The sequence below is a fragment of the Engystomops pustulosus genome, chromosome 7 (genome assembly GCF_040894005.1).
Source record: "Engystomops pustulosus chromosome 7, aEngPut4.maternal, whole genome shotgun sequence".
NCBI lineage: Eukaryota > Metazoa > Chordata > Amphibia > Anura > Leptodactylidae > Engystomops > Engystomops pustulosus.
The window spans coordinates 134694691-134721844 of NC_092417.1; positions in this window are offsets into that span (position 1 = coordinate 134694691).

Below are 27154 nucleotides of genomic sequence, written 5' to 3' on the forward strand. Positions count from 1 at the left end.
ATCTGTCAGATTTGCTCACGAAAGTGCGCGGCATCTGTGCGCATTTCAGGAAGTCCAGCACAGATGCTGCCACTCTCAGGGCAGCGCAGCGCCGCCTCCAACTGCCCGCTCACCGACTGTTGTGCGACGTGCCCACGAGGTGGAATTCAACATTAACCATGTTATCCAGAGTTTACCAGCAGCGCAGAGCGATTGTAGACTGCCAGATGTCAACTTCCACCAGAACTGGTAGTCAGGTCAGTCAGCTTCCACAAGTCTACAATGAGGAGTGGACGTGGATGTCTGATATCTGTCAGGTGCTGAGTAACTTTGAGGAGTCAACACAGATGGTCAGTGGCGATGCTGCCATCATCAGCCTCACCATCCCGCTGCTTGGCCTGTTGAAAAACTCTCTGATCAGCATAAAGTCGGAAGCTTTGCGCTCGTCACAAGAGACGGGGGAAGAAGATTCCCTTGTTGATAGCCAAAGCACCCTCAGGTCTGTTTCTCAGCGCATATCGGAGGAGGATGAGGAGGAAGAGGAGGAGAATGTTGGCGAGACACAAGAGGGGAGCATTGCTCAGACCTTCACTGTTCAGCGTGTATGGGCAGAAGAAGAGGAGTTGGAGGAGTTGGAGGAGGAGGAAATGGGCAGTCAGGCCAGTGAGGGGAGTGAATTCTTGCGCGTTGGGACTCTGGCGCATATGGCAGATTTCATGCTAGGCTGCCTATCCCGTGACCCTCGCGTTCAAAGAATTTATTCCAGCTCCGATTACTGGGTATTCACTCTCCTGGACCCACGGTACAAGCAAAATCTTTACACTCTCATCCCTGGAGAGGAAAGGAGTGTGAGAATGCATGAATACCAGCAGGCCCTGGTGCACAAGCTGAAACAGTATTTCCATTCTGACAGCGCTAGCGGCAGAGTGCGTAGTTCTGCGGGACAAGTAGCGAGGGAGAGTAGGCGAGCAGGCAGCTTGTCCAGCACTGGCAAGGGTACGCTTTACAAGGCTTTTGCCAGCTTTATGTCACCCCAGCAAGACACTGTCACCTGTCCCCAGTCTCGGCAAAGTAGGGCTGATCTTTACAGAAAGATGGTGAGGGAGTACGTAGCTGACCATACCATCGTCCTAAATGATCACACAGCTCCCTACAACTACTGGGTTTCAAAGCTGGACATGTGGCACGAACTGGCGCTGTACGCCTTGGAGGTTCTTGCCTGCCCTGCCGCTAGCGTCTTGTCCGAGCGGGTTTTCAGTGCAGCTGGTGGCATCATCACCGATAAGCGTACACGCCTGTCGACTGACAGCGCTGACAGGCTGACGCTTATTAAGATGAATAAAGCCTGGATTTCTCATAATTTCCAAACTCCACCAGGTGAAGGAAGCTCAACCTGAATAATTTATGCACTCCTCCTCCTCCTCATTTTCCTCCTTCTCCTCCTCTTTGTACACTAAAGCAGAGGAAACTGGCTATTTTTTGACAGGGCCCACTGGCTCTAGCTATAGTACTTTATGCATTTAATTTTTCTGGAGGGCCATCTACCCGGTCCTCTGTTTTAAACAATTTTTGGGAGTGCCACATACAGGCACTCAATCTATTCAATTTTTCTGGAGGGCCACCTACCTGCTCCTCTGGTTTGAAAACTTTTTTGGACTGCCACATACAGGCACTCAATCTATTCCATTTTTCTGGAGGGCCACCTACCTGCTCCTCTGGTTTGAAAACTGTTTTGGACTGCCACATACAGGCACTATCCAAATTAAATTGTCTCCATAGCAGCCTCCACACGTTGTCTCCATTGCTACCTCCAAAAGTCGTCCATATAGCTGCCTCCATACATCGTCCCCTTATCAAACGAGGTGTGTCAGGCAGAATTTTGGGTTGTTTTCATGGATTCCACATCAAAGTTGTTAACTTTGTCGCCACCCTACTGTGTTATCCACAAAATATACTGGCAAACTTTTATGATTAACCGATATTATTTCAGCGCTTCTTGTGCATCTGTTTACATTCCCCTCACCCGCCATATCCCAAACTTATAAGAACGCTACTACACTTGATCTTATACAAAAGGTTCTTAGAAGTGCTGTTTGGGGAGTAGCCTAGAGACAGGGGCTTGGATTGGCGAAAGCTCGCCTGGCAGCGGAGCGCCAGCTCCATGCCAAGATCCAACTAACATAGTTTTAACTGCAGCACCTTTAATCTACTACTAGTTCACTGCCTCCATACATGGTCCCCTTATCAAACGAGCTGTGTCAGGCAGAATTTTGGGTTGTTTTCATGGCTTCCATGTCAACTTTGTCGCCACCCTGCTGTGTAATCCACAAAATATACTGGCAAACTTTTATCATGTACCGATATTATTTGAGCGCTTCTTGCTCACCTCCTTTGGTTCCTCTCTGCCACCCATTGGTTTGAAGCCTGAGTCCAATTAGGGTATGTCGCCATGCCACTCTCTAGCCTGCTGCCGCTGCCTCTGCATGCCGTCCCCTATAGTGTCAGGGTCAATTATTGGATGTTTTAGATGCTATCTAGCTTCATTCTGTCACTCTGTCATGGCCATGCTGTTGCCCATAATTTTGGCATAATGGTGCGATTAAGCAGCCTCAGAGGCATCCATGCATGCTGCCCCTGCTGTTTCCTGTCCATTTCCGTGGTGTTTCCATCCTTTTCTGAGGTTCCCAGGTGTTTGGCCAAGCTTCCCTGTGCAGAGCCTTGGTCCCCTTGAAAAATGCTCGAGTCTCCCATTGACTTCAATGGGGCTCGTTATTCAAGACGAGCACTCGAGCATCGGGAAAAGTTCGTCTCGAATAACGAGTACCCGAGCATTTTAGTGCTCGCTCATCTCTAGTCATTACCAATACAGAGGTGTAAAATTGGTAATGGGAACTCTGTACTACCTGGTATGTTATTTATCATAGATTCTTTACAAATCAGACTTATCTTTTGGTCTCCAAGTGGTCAGAATCCCTGTGACCATGTGAGCCATGATTAACCCCTTAATGACCGCCCTATCGGGATTCTACGGCGGTCATTAAGGGTACTTCTTCTGACGCGACGCCTTTCTACGGCGCCGCGTCAGAAGAAGATTTCGGGACATCGGGTCAGTATAGTGCCGGTGTCGGGCTGTGATATCACAGCCCAGACCCGGCACTAACACCCGGGATCGGAAAAACTCCGGGGAATCCGATCCCTCCTGCCGCTTCCCCCGGGTCCCGACGAGTGACCCAAGGCTGTCGGCTCCTCTTCTCGCCGGGTCCTGCCTTCCTGGCAGGACCCGGCTGTAGGTAACTGAGCATGCGCAGCATGCTCAGTTACTTACACTATACACTGCAATACAAGTGTAAAAAGGCAGTGTAAAAAGTGATCAAAAAAAGTTACGTTCCCTAATATGATACGACTGAAAAGAACAACTGTTTTGGCAAAAAATAAGCCCTCAACCAGATCTGACAACAGAAAAATACAGAAGTTATGGCCCTGAAAAGTTGTCAATAGTAAAAACAATGCGATTTTCTCCAATATTGGTTTTGCTCAGGAAAATTAAGCAAAAATAAGAAAAACTATATAAATGAGGTATCACCGCAATCGTAGTGGACCAGAGAATAAAGATAAAATATAATTTTTACATTACGGTGAGCGGGGGAAAAAAATGCTAACAATCCCAAACTCCCAAAATAAATTATCTATACATTGTATCTCATCCCATAAAAAATAAGCCCTCATATGTTTGTATAACCAAAAAAAATTAAAATTTATAGGTCGTACAATGTGACAATACAAATCTGCTGTGAATGGCGCCTCCATTCATTCTATACTTGGCCGTGCGCCCGTACAGCAGTTTAACACCACATATGGGGTATCAGTACACTCGGGAGGAATTGGGCATCAAGCGTTGCAGTGCGTTTCATCATTTAATTTATTCTGAAAATTTCAGTTTTGGCCTAAATGAATGTATTTTCCAAAAAAATTCAATAGTTTCTAAATCGCAGGTCCATATTGTTTTAACCCATGTGAAACACTTAAAGGGTTAATGGACTTAATAGAAGTTGTTTTACATACGTTGAGGGGTGAAGTTTCTATAGTGGGGTAATTTATGGGGTTTTACTATTATTTAGGCCTCTCAAAGTCACTTGAAAGCTGAGTTGTCCCTCAAAATGTGAGTTTTGGCAATTTTCATGAAAATAAGAAAGTTCTGCACCTCATAACATCCTAGAAAAATGACCGGAAGCATAAATTATCATCCCAACATAAAGCAGATATTCTGTAAATGTTAATTATCAAACTTTTTGGGTAGTTTTACATCTTGTCTGGAAACCAGAACATTTCAAACTTGGAAAATGAAGAATTTTTACAAAACTTTTGCCAAATTTTCACTTTTTTTCAGAACGAAATGCAAAACTTGTCACTTAAATTTTATAACTAACATGAAGTACAATGTATCACGAGAAAACATTCTCAAAATCACCCGGATATGTTAAAGCGTTCCGAAGTTATAACCAATTATCGTGAGACTTGTCAGATTTGAAAAATCGAGTCTGGTCATTGAGCTGAAAACTCGTGTCGGTGATAAGGGGTTAAGAACAGAGCTACCGTTTGAAACGCGTTGGCCAATAACGCACCTGTATTTTAACATAATGCCTAAATAAATTTGGAAAATGCCTTGGACACGCTGGAAATTGGAATTTCTTTTCCCAAGTGTTTTTGCCCTCGCAGAAGGGTGTTCTGTTCCTTGTCAGGCTTTCCACGAGGGTTGAGGTGAGGTGGACTATTATTTACATGTTATAAATGTGTCCCGGATGTTAACTGTGTCCTCAAAAAAAGGTAAGCGGGCTCTATGCTCTCTTAGGCCGGCGGCACATGTGGCGTTCTGAACCCCTTTTTGGGCTGTTTTCAAGCAGTCCGTTAAAAAACGCATGCGTTTAAAAACGCATCCGTTTTTTACCCATTTTCATTAAGATAATTGGTAAAACCGGTCAAAAACACATAAATTTTTTAATGGACTGCTTAAAAACGGCCCAAAAACGGGTTCAAAACACCACGTGTGCTGCCGACCTTGGGGTGCAGCCACAAATTCACTTTTTGAAGCCAAAAGCAGGTGTGGAGCATGATGGGTGAGGACTTATCATTAAGAAGTTCCTCTCCTCCTCTATTTTCATTCCACTCCTGGAACCTGAAACTGCAACTGAAAAACTGAATGTGTGGCTGTTCCCTCAAAACATTGGCTAAGAGCCGTCTACAATAATAACCACGTGCAGAAAATAAGTATAAGAAAAAAAGTATAACTGTGGAATCACCTGGATTTGCATCTACCCCAGGGACATATGTGGCAATTAACTCTACTCTACAATGTACTGTATTAAAATAGTTCTGTCTGAGAAACATGCATGCTTATCAAATTTTACTTAGTTTCATCATAGCAGAATGCGAGTCCAATAATCAGCTGACTGTGAGGCTCAAGACTTGTAATATTTTCCTGAATCACCTGATGCCATTCCCGCTGAGCAAGCATTTCAATTATTAAAGACAAAACTTCAGACAAAGGCCACAGACAAACAGCAAACCGATTGCAGTAAAGGCCTAAATGAGCATTAAAAAGGAGGAAAATGTAAAAAGGATCATCTGGTGAAGTCCATGAGTTCAAAATTTCAGGCAGCCATTGCCAACAAAGGATTTTTAAGTATTAGAAAATAAGATTATATTTACAATTACATCTGAATTGTTTTGTTCAAACTGCATTGTGGTAATGTATATAAACAAAAATGTTGCATGTCCACATGTTATACAATATTATTTTATTTCTACATACTCATTATAGTGGTAGTATCACAAGAGACATCAATTGCATATGACTAGGATTATCCTAGTAAACACAAGGAAGGGAAACTGATGGCAATCACCCAGATATGTCACTAGTCTGACTGGCTACCTGCTGTTTCAACTCTGACTGATTTCTGGAATAAGGTGGCACCTATGGTTGGCCCAATTACTTCTTTGTGGATTAAAAAACCACAGGCACAACAGAAAAATAACTTTTCAACAAAGAACCTTGTAAGGCTACATTCTGACGGACGTTTCCTGCCATATTGTAGCACGGCGAGCACATGGCGGGGAGCAAGGAGAGGAGGAGGAGGTGAGCGCCTCTAATCCCCCCCCCCCTCGATATGAATATATGGTGCACGGTGCCGTATTCCGTTGAAAGATAGGAAATGTCCTATCTTTCTACGGGGTAGGGAGCCGCAAGTGTGCTGCAACGTACCGCTTCCATTGGGCGCGGTGCACCCATTGCCGTCTATGGGGGACGTATACCTGCCATATATACGTCGCCCGTATATATGCCCCCCATACATTCGTCTGAATGTAGCCTAAGACAAACAAAAGCTTACTGAGTTATCAGATTACAAAAGGTTGAATGCAGAGGAGGAATGAATCCCAGCAGCTAGATATCAACCAGCTCAGAGAGGGATGCAAATAACACATACAAGTTGGTAGAAATTAAAAATTTAAAGTCATGTAAAGGCCAGAAACTCTCATTACTTATACACATATTTATTACATGTTTATTCAATGCAATCACTCGTTTATTCAGTGGGAGGTATGACTTAAACTTACTGTATTATAGAGTGCTGAAAAGAAACAATACATGATGAATTAAAGCATCCAATATTTTTTCCTTAGTTACACACAGTTATGTCATATAGTTTTGGCGTAGGTCAGCATTTGCTTTGATGAAGTTGGATCATTATTTTAATATGTTTCTACACATGGTAAATGGACATGTGTGGAGAATTATTGGCTCTTGGAGTGTTATATAATTGTCACTTTATTCTGATGGTAAATTGCATTGTTTTATAGGATGCACGTTTGCTCATATAACATGCACAATTGCTGTGAATGAGCTTTGTGTTTATTTTCTGGATAAAAATGTATGTTTAAGTCTAGAATGAAAGAAGAAAAATAATTCCGTAATTTCTAAATGTGTTAAGTCACATTTCTCTTTCCCTGCAGTATCATAACATCCAAAACAGCATCTTGGAGATGTAGCCCCGAACAAGCAGAACATCCCTATCCCGCCCCCTTTTCAGATACTTACCCATACACATTGGGGAGAATTAATCATTACAATTTGACTTGGTTGTCTATGTTCAATTACATTTTTGTTTTATCTGAATTCATCAAATGAGTCTGTTGTATTTGTTTTTTTTGTTTCTCTCATAATATTGGTCTTTTTGGTGTTTTTTTCCCCAAAATGTTCTTTTTTTGGCACACATGTCCCTTGATGTCTTGATGAATCTGAGAGTGGGTTTTCATCTATGCCAAGGATTGACTGGAGTCATTTTGTGCCAAAACTTACACCCTAAAGTAAATTTGTGTAAATCGCAAATAATGAATTCAGTTTGGTTTTGTAAAGACCAGTTTATTCAAATAATGAATTTGGCGCACGCAGGATCTATGTCAAAGTGATTTTGCACTGGCCCATGTTCATTTGGTGCAATGGAAAGTCGCAAAACAGCATTTGTACCACAACTGTGCCAAAACAAAGCCAAACATAGACAAAAACCCAATGATAAATTCTCCCCATTATATTTATTAAGACAGAGGTTACACTTTTTGTGCGGATGATCCTTGCATGAATAGGCATCTAGCTTAAGACGTTTGCTTCTGGCAGAAAATGAATTACCTGAATCCTTTGTGCTGGAAATGCCCTGTGACAAACTCATACACACCCAAAAACAAAAGTGTAGCACATACGTCATTACTGTAGCTCAGCTTTCATACATTTCAATAGAAGCTGAGCTGCAGTAATGCCACACAGCCAAGTCCACTGTATAGTGACAGTTCACCAAGAATTTTAAACACTTGAGTGGTGAAAATGTTAGGTGTATCTCCTCCAAAACTTCATGAGAACTTCTGGCCATAGCTTATCTGCATAATTCTCAATCAAATGTCTTCAGCTCCTTCATCAAATCTCCACACTGTACCTCTAAAAATACCTCAGTAATTTACAGTATAATGTCACCTGAATAAATACTATGGGGTACATTTACTAAGAACAGTGCAAACTGCACTATCTGCAGTTTGCCTCTGTAACGTGCAGAGGGCGCCAGATTAATGATTTCTAGAGCCCATTCATCATGGTGCACCATTAACATGGGGTGTGTGCCAGTATTCTATTGGACTTTGCATGCTATATATGGCACATGTTCTAATTTCTATGCAGCACTAATTTTTACATAGCATGGATAACCCTTAATTATGCACACCTTCACCACCTCATTTATATATATATATATATATATATATATATATATATATATATATATATATATATATACACACACACACACACACACACACACACACACACACACAGTGCCAGCACCCATGCATTAATATTTAGCAAAACAGTACCTTTATTAATCAATATGTAGCACAGCAGTCCATTATTAATTAAAGTTGTAGAGCAGCACCCTACTCACCAAAGTATATGCAGTCAGCAGACCCACCTATTAATATGTAAATAAACAGCCCCCTTAATAAATACAGCCCAGCATCAACACTCCCTAGTTAAATACTGCCCAGCATTCCCCCTTATATATGTACTGCCCAGCATCATTACTGTAGAGCAGGAGCCTCACCCCCTTATAAATCTACAGGAGCAGCCAACCTCATTAATGTCCAGCAACAGTCCCCCCCATGTCTGTCAGGCAGCATCCCTCGCTTATTACTGTCAAGTATCCACCCCACCCCCTTTAACTTCTGCCAGCAGTCCTATTTATTAATGTCCCAGAGCCTTTAAAAAAGCAGTACTTTCTTGCCACACTCCAGTGAGCCCCTTGCCTTCTTCTCATTGAGCATGTTGTGCAACAGCACAGGAAGAGACACCAGTGCTGTCTGTGATGCAGTGGTGGCACCAAGTGAAGATATCATACAGTATGCACAGGCTGAGCGCTCTCATAATGATGGACCCTGAATCTTCCCCCTGTGGGCCCACTTCACATCCACCTGCCTCCTAAGGTGAGATTTTCATCTCTCCTAATGGCAGATGTGGTCCTGAATACACCGTTCTTTAATATATAAATTTATCTGATACACAATTAAAGTTTGTAATTGTACACAGTGTGAGGGAAGACAAATTCCTTGAAAGTTTCCAGTTGAAATCTGAAAGCAGGTTTGTAAGATCAAATATCCAGAAACTCAGGTAAGTATAAAAGGTGTTTTTTATTCACCCATGGTAATATAAGGTGCAACGTTTCAGCTCATCTATATAACCGTGCTTGATAATGGCTCTATAGGTTTCCAGCTACTAGACCAAACTACCTTGCTTTCCTTGCCATATTTAAACTTTTAACATAAGATCCAGTGTTAATACGGGTTCAATTGAACAAACTGTATAGATAAAATCTATAATGTAAAATCTCTCAGAAACCATATTTCATCACGGAGATACCTGTCATTAAGGTAAAAACAGTCAGCTTAGAAAATTAGTTTCAACTAACCACATCATCTGTAATATAACTTGCTGCAGCGTTTCAGAAGATCCTAATAGTTTGGGTGAGGTAGGTGTTTCTCATTCACCTGGAATGTGAAACGTCAGACTTGCCATCACATTTTCATACACACATAAATAATTATAACAAGTTAATTGCTGCCTGAAATACTTGAGACATGTCTCAAGGAAAATGTACTTTTTAAAATATCATGTGCTGAACAAAGTCTAAAATCCTTTTTAGTCTTATGTATAATAACGCAGAGGGGAGTCCACTGTTACATAATGGATTTCTTCTTCAACTCCAATAAAAATAGTTTTATTTTAATTAATTCTTATAACTTGTCCCTTTCCTTCTGTCAGCTGGTTAAATTGTTAAAGTATACACACACATTTATAAGTAAATGTTACTGAAATTTGCGAATATTAGCATATTTATATACAATATGAACAGTATATTGATTATATTCGCTATTATAAAAACATATTATAGAAACATAAGGCATGTCATGTTAGAAATTATTGGCCATCTTCTCTATTACAGGCAGTACCTAGGTTATGTACAAGATAGGTTCTTTAGGTTTGTTCTGAAGCTGAATTTGTGAATAAGTCAGAATAGGTATATTTTAGGACTATAACTCCAGACAAAAATTTGTGTTTGTTCCTGTGGCAATTGAATTTTAAAAACATTTGGGCTGCCATTGGAACAATAATCATCAATTAAACTTCATTACAGACACCTTACAACTGATCATTGTAGCCAAGGACTCAGGTGTTCTTAAGTTGGGGACCATTCCCCTATTCAAAACACATTGGGGGAGATTCGTTAAGTCTGTTAGAGAATATAGGCACAAACGCTAGGAAGACATATGGGCACAAACGCTAGGAAGACATATGGGCACAAACGCTAGGAAGACATATGGGCACAAACGCTAGGAAGACACTAGAATAGAGAATTATGGGGAAGAAATGTTCCGATTAAAGTTTTTTTCCGATAAATGGCCCCAAGTCTTGTAAAGAATCCTGAATGGTCAACAGAAGACAAAATAGTCAAAACCAGCAATGCGTGACAATATAACTTGTGTATAAAGACACACATTTTTTTCAACTGAGAAGCACATCTTTATTCCGCAATATTTGGTGTGAACAGTTGTTGACAATTGTTTTTGGTGACGATATTGTCTTTTATGATGAAGAATTGTTCGTCAGGAATACAACAGCTTGATGTAATGCTGACGAACAATAGTTCTTCATCCTATGGCCGCATTCACATGACCATAGGGGGTATGTACGGCTGTAAGCTTGCAGCCGTAAATATGTCCCCCATAGATGGCAATGGTCGCACGGAGCGATACGGTGCCGCACACGTGCAACACTGTACCACTCTATACACAGGAAAAAGATAGGACATGTCCTATCTTACCCTGTGTTACGGCCTGTACGTTGTGTATCGCTACCGAGAGCGCGGGGGGGGGGGGGGGGTCACCCCTACGTCAGTGTGAATTCGGCCTAAAAGATGCTAATAAAACCTTGTATCACTGATAAATCAATTATCTTTGTCACAAAAAGGCAACAGGAGCTGGATGAAGCACATGTGCATGAGATACAATTATTAACACTGCACAATAATTGTGGTCAATATGATTCCTGGCAACATGCAAAAGGCCCTTTGTCTGTAGATTTATAGTTTTTTTTTGTCCATTAAAGGGTAACATGGACCAGAGTGAAATACGTGCTGACCTTTCTTTCTGTCCTTTACTTGCCTCTAAGTTCCAGGCACTAACAACCTTTGCTCAGCTCTATCAGCAGTTGATAACCGTAGTCCAGGGAACACTGAGATGTGGCAATGATCACTTCACTCACAGGCTCCAGCATGCAAACTTATGACTCATAAAACATTCCTGTGAAGCGTATAATCACAAGGCTGTACAGAAAGTATTTAGAGGAAGCAGTCACTTCCTACTTACTCTTTATGTAGTGAGAAAATTGCTGGTTAAAAGAGCCTGAAAGACGCACTGTACTGTCTCAGAAGAAAAGATACTTGTCTACTACAAAGAGACTTTCTGAGGACATGTACCTTGAAAGGCACTAGGATCATTTCATTATATTATTGGTCGGTCTGTGAATTGAGCAAACTAAAAAGCTAGAAATCCACAGAAAGGTGAAGGTAACCAAGACTACACATCTGAAATTAATAGAAGAATCACTGTGGAGATATCCAGTCTGAAGAATTGCTCCTCACGTATGGTTTTTAATTCAACAAGACATTGTGATTAAAACATAAATATTAAACTAGAAGAAACAATGTCCTCTACTAAGTTCAGAAGAGCTTATTCTCTGAGAATCCCTCGATCTCCAAAACCTGCAACATTCCCAGACTCTTCCGGATTTTACGACCGACTAGATGAAACGGAATCTCAAGAGGACTACCAAAGTCAGAATGAAGCCATAGGAAAAAAGGATAACAGCTTTTCCTGGGAAATTCCTCTTATCACTGATGCACCAAAACTTCACTATTGCAGAAAAAAGTGGAGTTCTAAAAGCCTTCGATTGCCAAAGTCTCGACCTGCAGAAGCAGAACCACCTGTCCCTCAACCAGACGAGGTAACAACATCGGATGATGATATGAATGATTTAAACCAAGAACCTGAAAGATCTAGTTTGTCAGAAGATAGAAGGTTGTCAGATGACTCTGAAGGCAACAAAGAGACTGAAACTGAGGGACAAAGACAGAAGAGCAAGAAGATGAAACAGTACAGAAAGGTAGGAGATTGGAACTTTTCTACACTATATTGTGAAACTTTTCTGAACAATAACCACTTTGAGATGACCACCTTCATATCTAGAACAGATTTTCTGTGACAGGATTCAGTAAATCCCTGCCGTGACAATAGGTCCATTGTTTAGAATAATTTAGGATTCAGTACCAACACAAATTCAATACTGGCCAACTTCTTTAAGACATGCAATGTAATTTTAGGGGGTTATCTCAAAGAGATATTACTTTGTGTAAGTACATTTATATTAGGAATAATTTAGGAGATTAGGTACAGTTTTGCTTTGTCTTATACATTTTTACTGCCTCGTTTATTTATGGTCACTGTGCATAAAGATATACAATTGGTATGTTTCCATTTATGTGGGGGCTGGGCTGTGTCCATAAAAAAGAGCAGCTGTAGATAAACATTATAGATGCAAAATTGTTTTGTAACTTGGGTCTAAAGAAAAAAAGGAAAAACTTCTTGACATCCTAAAGCCTATACATCATCCTAGACCCTATATTACATTTAATCCATCCCTACAGTAAACTCTATATATGGCAACTATAGAAAGTAGCTATGTTTTCCCTATATATTTGTTTTACATTCAATGTATGATTTGATGAACTGTAGGGCCTCTGTCAGACACTAAAACAAAAGACATTTCAATTCCTCATGATATGAGAATGTGCTCAAAGCATTAAAAGGAACCTGCCACATGGAAAAAGCAATGAAATCTAAAAAGGTAAAATATTATAGAATTGGAGTAGCTGAGCAGGCTGATTTACAGTAGAAAAGAAGATGATGAAAGATGAAGTTTTATGATTTTTCTTTTGAATTTTATTTATAATGTATGATAGTAATGCAGCTTGTGCTTATGGCACTGCAATTGCCGTTTACAACCATTTTAACTTTGGTTTTATATTGTATAATAATCCACTTTAATGACTCCTACTCTTCCTTTGAATTTAATGTTAACAGGTTAGGTTGATGTGATTTCATGTGATGCAAGTTCATCTTTGAACTTTGAGCTCATTGATACCAAGCCACTCTGGAGGCTCTCAATGACCCTTGAGCTGAAACAAAATAGAATTTTATTAGAACAATGTGTACCTTGCTATTCAATTTATTAAATATTCACAGGGAATTATCAAATTTCACCCTCATAAAATAAATATAAAACTTCTTACCCTTGTAATCAAATAACTGACAATCATTTGTTGTCTGCATTTTATATTGGCTCTCCTTCAAACAGCAGAGGATTGTCCAACAATATGAAATCATTTTAATATTCTTCTCTTGGATCAGCAGGTGGTTTATAGGCAATAACATTCTTTATTTTTATACTTTCTGAGAGAGAGGGGGATCTTTTATGGATCTGCTTTTTCTGTTTGAAGAGGACACAAAATAGTTTTCAAAACAAAAAAGAGTTTTGTATTGTTTATTTGTGAAAAGATATAGGGGGTCATTTACAAAGGGGCCGATTCGCGGTTTCCCGACGTGTTACCCGAATATTTCCGATTTGCCCTAAATTGCCCCGGGTTTTTGGTGCACGCGATCGGATTGTGGTGCATCGGCGCTGGCATGCACGCGACTACTGTAAGTGATACACATGCAAAATAAACATGCTCTGTCCTCTGTTGTAGAGCCTTACAAGTACTCATAGATTCAGTCACTGTGAGTTTGGTAATCTTCTTAGGTTTGTTATCCATGGCCTCTTTCCTTCTAAAATCAACTTTTTAAATTATGCTAATGAGTGTGGGGCTACTCTAGGCCCTCTGTGATTTGGCTTTACATGCTGTTACACTGTCTCATCCTCCCCTGCTGTTTCCTCAGCACTTGTCTGGTGAGCATGTCCTTCAACCCATTTGAAGGAGACGCAGTTGATTTAAACAAACTGGAATCATTTTTCTCTTAGCGCATAGCTCAAAAAATCCTAGATCTAGAGGGCATAGAGAGCAGGGAAATCTGAGGGCAAGGCTTTGTTGTTTCTATTCTTTTTATGGGACCATCACCTATGAGGCAAGTTGTCTTTCTTATACATGGAGGGATGGTCATGCTTACATGGCTTTTTCCACTGTAGTGTATGGGAGTGATGGAAAGTGCCAACTGATAGATGAGACAAATTCTGTGGATGTGTCATCAATTACTTAGATTGTAAAACCCAGTTACTGGGCCTGAAGCACATTGAAATCAAGATAAAAGTAATAAGACAATTAATAGGACAACCTTTGATCCCACTGCTTGCTTGTTTATTACAAACCACTGGCTATTACATGACAATGTCACCTGTCAAGGAGTGGGATATATTAGTTGATGCTGGAAAAATTGGCAAGAGTAAAGCTTTGGGTAACTTTGGTGAGATTTAGATTCTAATGGTGTATGCAAGTGTGACGTACCAAAATGATCCAAGCAGAGGCATAGCTATGGTTTCAGTATAGGGGTGTGCTGCAAACCCAGATATAGGAATATGACCCTCTAAAAGTGCCAGTGTTAAGGGCCCACATCAAAATTAGGGGGCCATCGGTGTACAGCTACATGTTCTATTACATAATCTATCTATATAATTTTAGGAATACATAGGACGGTTGAAATGCTGTATGCTAAAGTAATATCTGGTTATCCTGGACTGCACTACTACTACAGGGCCTGGGGCCCACCTATCTCAGGGGCCCACAAGTGGATCCATCTGTTCACCAGTGTGCCAGTCCAGGCCTGCCACCATACAGTGACCATAAAGTGGTAGACATTGGTTCTATACAGGGCTCCACACATCTTATAATAAATAAAATGTAGTGATTTACAGGTGACATCTCTGAGTTTATTCACCCGCATTTCCGGTCTCTTCCATCTGATCAGGTCCACTAGAACAATTGGGATTTTTTGTTAAGCAGCAGTAATCCAGCGACATGCCCATATGTGCAATATAAGAGTAGGAGTAGTGCTTTTCTGTTCCCATATATACAGGATAAGAGTAGTAGCACTGCACCCATAGCTGCAGGATAGAGGTGGAAGTTCTGTATGGACCCATATTTGTGGGATAATAGTACTGTACTGTTCCTATAAAAATGCAGGATAACTAGTAGTACTACTTTGATGTAACCATTTATGTAACATTGGAGTTGTAGTAGAGTGTTGGGCCTGTTTATTGAGAATAGGAGTAGTAGTAGTGTGCTTAAAGGGTTACTACCATGAAGACAAGTTTCATATATGTACCCAGGATAACAAAATAACACATTCTCTAATTCACTGTTATTAACAAAAATGCAGCAATCACAGATATGTCCAACCTGTCTCTGTCAGCCCTGCTGTACACAATTTTAGTTACTCCTAGACACGACTAACTTCTGACTTAGGGTCAAGCCACCATCTTGGATTTCTGTGCGAGATTGTCTCTCTCTGCTGTGTACACTATAGCTACCCTCTCTACACGGAGCTCAAAGACACTCCAAGAGATTGTGAGCAGAGAGAGGAGCTGCAAACTGCAAGCTACAAGGAGATAAGTGATCCGGGGGAGGGGGGGCACATATCTGTGAGATGTAGCAGAGCTCACAATGTAACAGTGTCAGCCTCTGTGTAATCTCCTGCATCTCTGATCTGTCTCATATCTTTCTGTGTGTCAGATACTAGTACAATGTCAGAAGGCAGATGAAAGTGTATATAAACCTGTACCCTGATAGTCTAACCACATTGTCACCCAATAGAACTAGATGGATCATAATGTGTCTGCTTAGAGAGGCACCCTGGGATTTTGAACTGAGCAGCAGTTGATAGGAGGTAAAACAGCAATAAAACTAGTTAAATTGTAAAGTACGGGATCTAAATGATCTTTATTGTGTTAACATCACTAGGGGATTGAAATGTGAATTTTCTTTCGTGGTAAAACCCCTTTAAATATATAGGATATGTGGAGTAGTACTGAGCTGTACTATAGAACAGTATGTACAATAACAGCAGTAGTACCATGCTAGGTCCAAAGTAGCAGAAGAATCAAAAAGAAGACACACAAACACACAAACAGAAAACTAAAGACAGGCAGACACAAATTAGAATCCATACTTACCACACACATCTCCTTTCTTATGCAATGCTGCCCACTCAGGAATTTAGAAGGACAGACACATGCCTTGGAAGTTTTGTAAGGAGCTTGCACTTATGTATAACTAAGGGTGCAGGACCGTGCTAGAGTCACTGCAGGCAATTCTGTATGCACCCTGGGAACACAGAGTTGAAATATGGGTAGTGGGCACCCGAAAGTCCCTGGACTGGGAGCCACCTCCCCTCTTAAAACCTTGTGATTCTTATACAATTGAAAATGGTTTATTAAACTATATTACACTCAAGGCTGAGATCAGATTAATGCTTACACAGATCCAGCCACTTGATAATACATTTCTAGTTATATTGTTGTCATTGTACCCATAGCATAATGGAAACTTTGACCTCTGTAATCTGCACATCCATCACCTTTAATATATTTTCTTTTTTTTTCAGACAATAGATCGGGCCTTCCGACGAGGATGGGACACATTCATCTCTAATATCTACACTATTTCCCTCACTAGAACATCTCAGGATGCCCCACATCTAATTAAGGCTTGCTAAATGCTGACCCTGATTTTGTTTTGGTCAAGGTCAATGGGCCATGTGCACAGAATATTTATAACATATACAGTTGCACTGAACTTTTATCCAAATATCACTTCTATGCTGATCTTGTATGTGCAGGGATTGTACCAACAGGGACAATAAATTACTGTTTTATAAGTCTATACATGTAAAAAGTATACACACTGGAACACCATCTTAATTGAGCCATTATTCTACAGTATTTAATGGGTTTTAACACAGATTATAATCTATTTATTATGATATTTGGAGATTATTTTGTTCTAGAACCCTGCACATATTCACTATCCACATTAAATGTGATCCTGGACTTCAATACCCAAGTAATATACAGACACCATAGATCTCAACCAAAAGGTGTTTCTTTTGAGAGACTTCATCAAAATGTCTATCTTACTTTTATAGGGACATTGCCTAAAACATGTCAACTGCCCATCTACATTGATAAAACTACATAGAAATAAATGCAGTGTTTTGTAGTTAAATTTACAGAGCTGGAACCATAATATTCTAGTAATTTATTTTGGCAATAATTGTATATGTTCTGTTTTATTATTATGTACTATTTGAGGTCGATTTTATTTAATTTACAGTTTGTTACATGATTGTATAATTTTATTTTGCTGTTAAATGTATTTTAGTTATAGAGTTAATATAATTTAATGTAAATGAGAACATTTTTTTCAAATGATGTGTAATAGTACAATGGTGTATTATCTGGAGACCACACCACTAAATTACAGCTATGGTGCTGTAGAGCTGATAAGAAATGAAGACGAAGAAGCCAACTTTGTGGCAGGAGTACAGTCCTCAGGTTGTCTCTTACACTTGAACAATAAAATTCATAGAATGTACCGTAACTATTAAAAATAGGTACTACAATGTCTACTGTATATGTAAATGACCCCTCACCAAGTGATATTATGATCTTTAGAGACAGAACAGTACTATAAAGATGGCAGCTTATCTCCTGAAAACATATGTAGCACATTCAAAAATGTTTTCCTATATTTTTATATAGCCATCTTTTAGGAAATATTTTTTGTGCTATTTTGAGCTGTGTTTTTTGTCATATAGAACATACCGATACTTCTGTAATAGAATATCAATGAAAAAATTCCAAGTTGAAAACTTAAAAGCTCATACCCATTAGGCCCCCTTATGGCTTGCTGGAGAAGGGGAGGGGGAGCATTCTTCACCCCTCCCCTCTCCATAAACTGCTCTATTTTTTTTCCGCCTGCAGCATGGTAAGGTGTAAGTTGGTGTACAATGCACTTCTATGGCGGTTGTATGCTAGATGCCGTTTGTATGGCAAGCTCACAGCCACCATAAACACTTGTGTGAAAGGGGCCGAAAGCTGTAATTATCTGTATTTACTTTTACCAAAGCACTAAACACACAATAAACAGTTCCAACCATTATTTAGAATACTCTATGTGGCCTTTGTAGCCTTTGTGGCCCCTTATGCATCAGGACCTGGGTGCAAATCTTAAAAGATAGAAACAGAAAATTCTTGGTACATAGAGTGTAAATATATGAAAGAGATGCATGTAATGGAGCAATGCTCCCACATAGTCATGAATTCTCCAAGCATACAGTATTTTGTATATTTCGTATGGTTATACATTTTTGCACTACTGCAGTGTTATTGATTTGGTTGACTTGGAAGCTGTATAAATATAAGAATAAGAAAGGGGCAATAGAGATATCAATAGAGATAAGCGAACCATTCAAGGTATGACTGAAAGTGGTATATAATCCTCTCTAGTCCTATAAAACACAAATTTTTCAATAGGTTTAGGGTTAGTGCTAGGGTCAGAATTGGGGCTCAAATTAGGGTTAAGGTTATCCCTGATGCTAACAATAGCCCTAGTGTTGATACTGAAGTTGACCTCCAATTCTAAACATTTCTATAAAATGCATGAACCTGTGTTTTAGAGGACTAGAGGGGGTCATATAGCAAGTGCCAGGACAATTGGAGCAACATCAGCTCATTTTAAGAAAATCAGTGAGGAATCATGTTCAATTCACTGCCAGGAAATTTGTACTGAATCAATGAATAGATTCGCTCATCTCTAGCTGTCAGCTATCATTCTGAGCTAAACATAGGCATGAAGCCCTATGTGCACAATGAAATTGATCTTTCCGGATGCCCTTAGCTTTGAAGAATCTTCCTGGCAATCTGCCCCTCTCAGTTATATTATGGTACTTGGAGAAACACACAAGGTACTGAATATAACAGTGTTCAGACTTCAGCATTGTATGAAAATTACTTATGTGATATGAGATGCTGAATGTGGTAAATAAAGAATATCTATAAATCTGCCTGCTTTTTTTATTTGGAATTTAGTTCTTAAGCTTGGATGTTGAGAATAAATAAAAGACAAATGTGTGGTAGTAAAGTACAGTATCTCTTTCCCTGGTGCTGTTGAGGTACCATGTAACTTTTTAGTCTAATCAGATGACAAGTCCTGTAAAATATCCTGACTATGTGCGATCAGAGTGACCACGGTGCAGGAGACAAGACTCTGTAGCAATACCAGGAGTCTCTTCTTCCCCATAAAACAGTAGTGTCATACTGTAATCATGATCCTCGGGGAAACAGGGGCTCGATGCATCATCTATCACTATGGTGAAAGGAGTTTTATCCCAGCATTTGGTCCGTGGAATTTGGCCACCACACAGTCTGGTTTCCCCTGGACCGAGCATGGTTGTGTGCCACCAATCTGATTAATTACCCCAGTGCTCTAGCAGTGCTGCTACCCTGTTGACAGTTAAATGTGTTTTCTTAGACATATATTGATGACCTAGAATCGATATCAACATGAAAGGGGGGGCTGCATTCACTTCATACAAGTGATTATCAGGGTTGCCACAAATATAATTATGATCTATCCTGAGGACAGGCCATCACTATCCATAACACTGAAAACTCTTTAAGGTAACTGCACAATCCTGCAGCCATTTTGCATCAGAAACAAGCCACAGTTGGTAGGTTTCTCTTGCACCTACTAGTGGCATAACAACTGCCGTAGCAGCGGCCCGTTTGCCCCTCTCTCTCTCTGCTGACTGCAACAACAGGTCCATCCGAAGAGCCATGTACAACCTGTGCCAGCCGCCCACTCTCCCATTCACACAGCCACCCATACTCCAGCTCGCCCATTGCCACATCTGTCCTCCCTCCTGCTTGAGGGCACAGCTGCCATCTTCCTCTAACCCTTCCTTCAGCCATCCATCCCACCTCCGTCATATGATATAGCTGGCCAAATCTGAGCTGCACATGCCCACCCAGACCCCACCGCCACAGACTACGGAGCGACTGAAGCCCCCCCCCCCCAACACGGGTTCCCGTCAGCACTTTGGCCCAACGTATTGCACATATTTTAATTATATAAGCATATGAAAAGGAAAATCCACAGCAGCATAGTGTCCAAAGTAACCCTATAAGGGGCGATACAGAGCAACGTTTCTGTGTGTTACCACCTTTCTCAAGCAATGTGCATTCCATAGTGAACAGGTTTAAATGCCAAATTTGGGAGCGTCTTATCGTTAACTATTAATGAGCCATGATCATATATTCATTTTAAAAGCTATTACAAACTACTATTTATACAATAATGAAAACTTGACATGTGCCAAGTAAATATAATACAAAAAATATTAGCTGAAAGCCAATATACAATTGTAAAACAGAGTCACATGACCTAGTTGTGAATCAGCTGGTGCATGTATATGTAATTGGTACCTGGCATCTCAGTATGTATATCGACATGTGTATTCAGTATATAAGAATTGCATCTTTCACGGAGGACTGCGCATGACCGGGAATAGTGTTTTACCCGCACACAGTCTCAGAGTGAGATCGCGGTGGCCATTAGGAGGGAGGGCAGCCCACCCTCTCACAGGGATATAGCAGTATGCAGCGAAATGGTGACAAAACAGACCGACTACACAGTCTTATTACATAAAAACTACAGCATTAAAGGGTCAGTATAGTATTAAAAGCTAATAATCATAGTGAGTCTCTTAAAGAGAACCTACTACCATCCAGTATGGTCTACACTGACTCTGAAGCGGGCCTTAGGTTCGCCAGGTGCAACACTCGCCCCAATAAGAATCCGGTAAGTTGCAACCAAAGGCATTCACATCGACCTCCTGTATATAGGGTATTGTGGATCCTTTCTATAAAGAGAACGGCAATAATAATAAAGCGGGTAAAGACCCGGCGCTGTATATAGAGAAAAGTCATGAATTAAGCCCAGACTCAAAATAAAATAAAAAAAAAAATCAGCCGACTGTACTGTGGTAAATATAAGAGTCAGTTGCAAAGTGACAATATTCTAGGAAAAAAAAGAAAACATTTAATAATGAAAAATATAAGATCTAATTCAATCAATATTCAATCAATATTATTACATAAGAAAATAAATAAATAAAAAGGAATCAATGTTTACTCTGAAGTGAAAGCAACAGGATAACACAAGCAATCCAAGTAATACTACTTAAGTTATAGTCAACATTCAGGTCTTAGGGTATCCATTAGGTCTTAGGGCATTCAATTCATAAATCCAATGTAATTCTTTCTTGAGTAGCAGTTTTTCTCTGTTGCCACCTCGGCGTAATTGGGGTACATGGTCAATGAGAGTAAATTTTAGCTGTGCCTTAGTGTGTCCCTTTTCCAAAAAATTTCTTTTTTTTCTTATATAATACCTGTGTTGGCAAAACCTGATCTTAAAGTCAAATATTATTTCACCAACATAGCAAGTCCACATGGACATTTCAATAAATAAATAACATAGTCACTGTTACAATCCAAAAAGTGTCTGATTTTAATGGATTTGCCATTATGCACAAGATTTTCACCTTTAGTCATATAAGAACAGTTAATAAACGCTTGACAAGGGAGGCTCCCAGTAGGTTTTTTACCCCATAAGCCAGTTTGGGTTGCGTCCTTAAAGGGCCCCCAATAGCCCTGACTAATTTATCTTTTAAATTCTTAGATCTTCTATAGGATAAAAGGGGTGGGTTGGAGAATTCCACTATATTAATTGGGTCCCTGTTTAGAATCAACCAAATTTTGTCTGATAAACTCAAATGGTATTCTCCTCACAGTATGTGCCATATTGTTTGATTTCAATAGAGAATTACGATCTCTGGTTACAGCTTTCTTAATATTTGACTCAATTACCCTATTAGGGTAACCCCGCTTTTTAAATTTATTCTCCATAAGTGACAAATTTGTTCTACATAAATGAGGGTTGGTGTGAAATTCTCATCACTCTCAAAAACTAGCTCAGTGGTAAGGATTCGAGCATAGGTTTTGGATGGCTACTTTGGAATCTCAACAGGTTATTCCTGTCTGTAGGTTTCACAAATAAATCAGTAGATAGACTACCCTGCTTATAACGTACAAAGACATTTAGAAATTAGATCATGTGACTCATGTGGTTTATAATTGTATATTGGCTTTCAGCTAATCTTCTTTGTATTATATGTAGCACTTTATATTTACTTGGCGTATATATTGGAGATTTCATTATTGTATAAATTGTAGTTTGTAATAGCTTTTAAAATGAATAGTTGATCATGGCTCATTAAGAGTTAACGATAAGACACTCCCACATTTGGCATTTAAACCTGTTCACTATGGAATGCACATTGCTTGAGAAAGGTGGTAACACACGGAAACGTTGGCAGTTTTGGAATAAACTCTTATTTACTTTTTCCTGCTTGGATCTGGAGTGCTGCTTCATTTTTGAATTTTATGCATAAATTGTTCCACACCCCGAACTCTGAGGCCTCTATATCGCCCCTTATAGGGGTACTTTGGACACTGTGCTGCTGTGGATTTTCCTTTTCATATGCTTTTATAAACTGTATGATTTTGTATATACTGTATGTATTAGTGTATATTTATGTGCATAAATGTGTGCGTATAAGTGTATCTGAGTGCGTAAATTGTGTCATTGTATAAATATGTGTGTACAAATATATATAGATTTTTTTTTTTTAAGGCAAAGGGGGGACCCATGCAGAAATCTGCTATGGGGCCAAAGCTCTCCTAGTTACGCACCTGGCATGTACTGTTGCAAATTTGATGAAGCTGGGATGCTGCACCTGCATCCACAGGAATAAGTGACATGTTACTTAGTGCAGATGAAATATTATTTTTTTGCAATGTGAGTATGCGAGTCTTCGATCAATATTATAGTACTGTATTACACTGTAGAATTTGCATTTCCGTGCTGCAAATCTGAATGATTTGCATTATATGTGGGGATGAGACTCCTTGCATACTGACATATAATTGAATTACCCCACAAAACAGCAGTGCCAAACTTTAATCGTGATTCTTGGGGAAACAAGGTGTCTCAGATGTGCTCGATTGATTTCTGGTCTAGGGAATGGGAAGCCCAGTGCCATCCCAACATCAATGCCTTCATCATACAGGAACTTCTGACATATTACAGCCACAAGCGGCTTAGCATTGTCATGCATCAAAACCCAGGGCCACACCATGCTTCCCCACACCATTACTGACTCTCTGCCAAACTGGTCATGCTGTAGCATGTTAGAGGCAGGGCAACATTGTCCAGACCATTGTAAACCCGCTTTCATCCGAGTAGAGCACACAGTGCCAATATCTGCCAATCTAGTAAGTGGCAATCATTAGCACAACACTGAATTGTGGGTGTCAAGACGTCATAGTGGTCCTGTTGTTGGATTGTTGCCCTCCTACAGTCCTCTCTGCATCTCCTGGTGTTCAGGTCTGTTTCCTGGTATCTGCTCCATGCTTTGGATACTGTGCTGAGAGACAGTTACCCGTCTTGGCACAACTCACATTGATGTTCCGTCCTGGATGAGCTGCACTACCTGAGCAACTTCTGTGTGTTTCAGACACCACCTCACGCTACCTCTTGGGGTGAGAGAAATTAAGGCAAAAATTACCAAAATAACTGCCAAAAAGGATGAGGACAGAGGGATAGAGAACTGGTTTATGGTCAGAAGCTACAGAACATTTCCTTTATAGGAGTTGTCTTGCTGATAATGTCTACCAGTTGTCTGTTCCACCTGCAGAACAGCAGGAGAAATTGTTTCACCATCAGTGGGGATTCATAACGGGACAGGTTGATTTCACAGAAGTGTGATTGACTTGGAGTAACATTGTGTTGTTTAACCCCTTCACCGCCGAAGCCACTTTTTACCTTTCTGACACGGCCCATTTTTTCAAATGTGTCACTGTAAGTAGTTATAGCTTTAGAATGCATTGACATTTCCAGGTGATTTAAATATTGTTTAATCGTGACACAATGTACTTCATGTTAGTTGAGAAATTTTGGTGATATGTTTTGCATTTATTTATGGAAAACACCAATATTTGGTGAAAAAGTTCTCGATTTTCGAAACTCTAAACTTTTAACTTTATTGACATATGGTCATAACAGCAAAATAACTTGATAACTAACATTTACGAGATGTCTGCATTATATTGACATGGGTTTTTATGCATCTTTTCACCTTTGTAGGATGTTATGTGGCTTAGAACCTTTGGTGCAATTTTTCACATTTTCATTAAAACAAGAAATAATACTGTTGAGGGACCTGCTTAGCTTTCAAGTCACTGAGAGGCCTAATTACTAGTAAAACTCTATAAACTCCCTTTAATTGTTTTACAGGGATTAAAACAAAATCGGATGCAATTTTGAAATTTACATTCTTTTTGGCTAAATGAATGTATTTTTCAAAAAATTTTACAAAATAACACAAAGTTTGATACCCAATCTCTCCCGAGTATGCCAATATACAATATGTGGTAGTAAACTGCTGTATGGGCACACACCAGGACATTGAAAGGAAGGAGTGCCATTCAGAGCAGCTTTGCATTGTCTCTTTTGAAGGTTTTCTATATAAGTGACATTGGAAGGAGCATTTGTTAGATTATTATTTTTAGTTGTGACATTTACACCCTTAGTGTACGGGATATACCCCCAGGGTGTGTGTACTACAGGTCGAAAGCCATTCCTGTAACCTTTTACCCCATGTGAGCCACATAAAAAACAAAAACATATCTATCAAGTTGAAAATTTCTCAGACTTAGAAAAGTAATAAATAAACATAAAACATGGCAATAGATCAATAATGTTTCCATTATTGCTACATTAATTCTAAAGACAGCATTATTTGTCATCCCTCTGATAACTTGAAATAAAAGAATCCCTCGCTTAATCCTTGTTGTCCGAATCACCTTTTCTCCACAAGTACAGAATGGCTACTGATCTTTTCTACTATTTTTGAAATGAATAACTCATGTGCCAGTTCTTTGCATTGATCATACGTGTATTTATACATGTTCAAAATATCTCCTCGAAAGAATACCTCTCGCAATAATCTTCATTCAGTGTCAACTTGCACGGGTGGGTGAGAAGATGCTAGCACGTGGCCCCAAAGGGGTAATGCAGAGACATGCAGAGATGAAAGCGATATCCTTCCAGAAACCAAATTTTTAAATATACTTAGAAAAACAAAATAACATATCCTGTAATTTGTTATTGACAAAAATGAGGCATTCAGAGATATAATTCTATAAGTCCTTCTGTGTTGCTTTTTGGTTGGCAATGAAGCCAAATTATAACAATTCTGGGTTGTGTTTTTGCACCCAAAACATTGCAGGGCAGGTAATATTTTTCAACCAAAAGTTGCCGCAATAACGGACATTTCACTTTTTCTGCACTAAAACATGGCTTGAAGTTGTTATAAGGAGAGGGGGCAGGCACAAGTGCTTTGGGAGACGTGTACGAGCCCTGAAACCCAGAGGGGATCTAGTGATGCCCCAGAGCACTTGCACAAAGTTAAAAGTACATTGTATAACTAAACTAATATATTAACCATATATGCACATATTCACACTGATGGGAGCTACTCAGCAGCAGGAAAGATTAATAAAGCCAAACATGAAAGTTACAAAAATGCGATGAATAGCATCAGCCTCATAGGGGTTTTTCCTTCCTCCAAACTGAGTTTAGACATACAAGTTTTGGCTTGATGGACTGGTGTAATTTTTCAACACCGACTATGTATTGACAGGGAAAGCAAGTCAATAACCAATATGATTCTGTGCAGCAAATCATATTAGCATCAGCCATTATATATGTAATCATTACTATAGCATCAGCCATCTTGTGTATCCACCATCTTGTCTGAATTACCAAAAATGCTATATATTTAACTGTCTGTACTGATATATTGAAGCTAGAGATTTTGTTGAAATTCGGTTCGTTCCAATTACCCCCAAATCGAATCATAATTAGAGATGAGCGAGTATACTCGTCCGAGCTTGATGCTCGTTCGAGTATTAAGGTACTCGAAACGGCTCGTTGCTCGGACGAGTATTTCCCCTGCTCGAGATCGAGCATTTAATTAAAAAAACACAGTGAAGAACAATGAAGAATAGAATAAAAACAGTGAACACAGTGAACACAGGATCATTTAAGTGAAAAACACAGTGAAAAACACAGTGAAGAATAGATTACAGATGTTCGGCACATCTGCTTACTTGTCGGAAGATACGCGCGGAACGGTGCGAACAAAATACTATGTGAAGAACAATATATATGTGTGAAGAACACATTGCAGAACACAGTGAGCAGGACAGAGACACCGGGGAGCAGCACAGAGACACCGGGGAGCGGCACAGAGACATCGGGGAGCGGCACGGAGACACCGGGGAGCAGCACAGAGACACCGGGGAGCAGCACAGAGACACCGGGGAGCAGCACAGAGACACCGGGGAGCAGCACAGAGACACCGGGGAGCAGCACAGAGACACCGGGGAGCAGCACAGAGACACCGGGGAGCAGCACAGAGACACCGGGGAGCAGCACAGAGACACCGGGGAGCAGCACAGAGACACCGGGGAGCAGCACAGAGACACCGGAGACAGCGGGGCACGGAGACAGCGGGGCACGGAGACAGCGGGGCACGGAGACAGCGGGGCACGGAGACAGCGGGGCACGGAGACAGCGGGGCACGGAGACAGCGGGGCACGGAGACAGCGGGGCACGGAGACAGCGGGGCACGGAGACAGCGGGGCACGGAGACAGCGGGGCACGGAGACAGCGGGGCACGGAGACAGCGGGGCACGGAGACAGCGGGGCACGGAGACAGCGGGGCACGGAGACAGCGGGGCACGGAGACAGCGGGGCACGGAGACAGCGGGGCACGGAGAGAGCGGGGCACGGAGAGAGCGGGGCACGGAGAGAGCGGGGCACAGAGACAGCTGGGCACGGAGACAGCTGGG